Genomic DNA, 2,633 nt, shown 5'->3' with positions numbered 1-2,633 from the left:
TAAACTTAATACATAATAAACGTTTTTTTATTGTTTCTTTTCATTTCTAATTTTGTTTTAGACATAATCATTTTAAAATCTTTAAATGCTTAAATTATGTTTATGATTAATATGTTCAAATCTATAACTGATTTAAAAACAAGAGCAATAGAATAAAATCTAATTTCAAATTTAGCCCACTGGTGAGTTGTTTTGAGGGCCCCTTGTGGTCCCTGAGGGCCCCATGGCGTTAGTGACCTCTGCTGGTCAGTCAACGTTTTTCTTCTTTGTGTTCATCTTTATTAATCCGTATTGCTGACAGACTGGATATTATCTTCCTTATTTATTAGTTGAAATATTTTAATATTTAACGTGCTGAGGCTTTATCAACGCAGCTCATTTAGCTTGTTTACGTTTTAAAAGCTTTTTGGATGTTGGCACTTTATCCTGGATCAATCATTTTATTCCTGACTAAAGAATCCTCAACCATGAACCATGAATTTTTCTATGTGAAGATAATCTTCAATCATGTGATCTGAAGAGGATTGCAGATCATCAGTCAAGTTTCAAATATTCATCTTATTTTGAAATGTAGTGAACCACTCTATCATGGAAATGTATGTTTGTTTGTGTAACTTTGGATGAAGCTTTGAATATCTCCTCCACTGACATGAAGTCAACATGTTTTTATGTTTTTAGACCTTTTATGAACACAAAGCTCTTTTTAAACATCTTCCACCTTCATTAAACCCGTTGTAAGTGACGACTTTCCCGTCCATCATGTTTACAGTCATTTGGATTTGCTCTGCTTTATGATCGTTCAGAAAAAAACTTTTATAGAAACACTTTTTAATCAGGATTTTTTATTTCATTTTATTTTTTGCCAGCAGAGTTTTACTAACAAACTGACCAAATAAAATATGAATAAACATGATGTGCAGAATTAAAATAGTCATTTAAGGGTTTTAACATCAGCAGGATCGAACCTAAAACTGTTTTTGTTGATTTCTAACGAACCAAATGTGAACCTGAAGGATTGTTTGTCTTCTTGAAGTTGTTAATCTGCTGTAAATTAAGCTTTTTTTTTTTTTTTTTTTGATTGTTTGTCTTCTTGAAGTTGTTAATCTGCTGTAAATTATAATTTTAGTGATAATTTAGACCAAACCAGTTATCTGCAAACATTTCTAATGGAACACGATGTTTACTGTAATTGGTTCAAATGCTAAAGTGAGATTTAAAATGATCAATAAAACAAGCATGTAACTCAAAGCTTTTGCATTGTTTTCTGTTTAATCTGATTTCAGATTAGTAATCCACACTCAGACACAGCTGGAGGGGGGGCTTACTAAACTGGGTCAAATACCCGTTTTACAAGATTCTTTTGAAACTATGCAGAGAACGGTCAGAGCATGGTAACCAAGGTAACTGTTGACTGTAAATTGAACGTAACTGGTCTGTGCCAAAAAGCTCTAAATCTAGTAATAGTTCAACAACTCTGTTCATCTGTGGCGCGTTTCTCTGATAACAAAGAGAATGTGAACAGACCGCCTCGTCTCCTGTTAACGGTCAGCTGGCTCATTTAGTCGTTTATTTCTGCCGTGTCCGGCTTTGCGATTCACAGATCTCTTCACCTGTTCACAACATGAACTTCTTCTCAGCTTGTTAATAAATGGCATCAGAAGAGCGTGCTGGGATGATGCCGAGACCAAGGCTCTCATTGACATTTGGGCAGAGGACGCTATCCAGACGCCGCCATTATTGTTTGCATAATTCCAGCCATGAGAGCTGTAGTATCGTGGACCGCCGATAGGAGGCGAGGAACCGTGCTAGCGTCATGTGGAAATAGTTGCAAGAACCAAACTCTACATGGTTAACTGGTCCAAGCTCGGTGTGAACTCAGCACGGATCAGTTTCAGAGGACTAGTGGAAATGGGCCAAAAGACCATAAGATCACGGGGAAGAAATGGAAGAAGACTTCTTCTAAAGCAGGGGTCTTCAACGTTTTCCAGGCCAAGGACCTCCAAACTGATGATGGATTGGAACGGGGACTCCCTACTTATATATATTATATGAAATTGTGTTCTATCAAACTGGTCCTATAGTCACTCTATTACAGATGGAGGTGTTGTGAATGAAACGGTGCCCAGCTTGAAAGAGCTACTGTGTGTCTCTGAATGTGTGCATTGATGACTGAAAGACATCATCTGCCTCCATTTATCTTTTTACTACAGTCTGTTGAATTCATGTTAATGTGGATTTAAAGACATTTTAATTTGTAAAAAAAAATTGCAGGTAGGAATATATAAAAAAAAGTCTAATCAACCAGAACCTTTGCGACCCCCATGCAGTACCTCCATGGACCCCCTAGGGGTCGCGGACCCCCTGTTGAAGACCTCTGTTCTAAAGGATGAAATAGAAAACAATAAGAAGGTGAAATGAGGAGCAGGAAGAAGTGAAAAGTTGTTTTCATATTATTACTAATTTCAGGGTAAAACTAAAAGTCACAAACAGTCTTAAATTGGAAGACGCCCGGTGTTCTGTCAAACCAGTATACCCATGGTTAATAACCATTTATCCCTTTAGTATATCCCATTAGTTTTGTATGACAAATGAACTTAAAACTACCTAAACTTTCATGTATCCCTTTAGTCATG

This window comes from Cyprinodon variegatus, unplaced genomic scaffold (genome assembly GCF_000732505.1).
Source record: "Cyprinodon variegatus isolate N-32 unplaced genomic scaffold, C_variegatus-1.0 Scaffold189, whole genome shotgun sequence".
Taxonomy (NCBI): domain Eukaryota; kingdom Metazoa; phylum Chordata; class Actinopteri; order Cyprinodontiformes; family Cyprinodontidae; genus Cyprinodon; species Cyprinodon variegatus.
Note: the sequence above shows the minus strand (reverse complement) of the source record.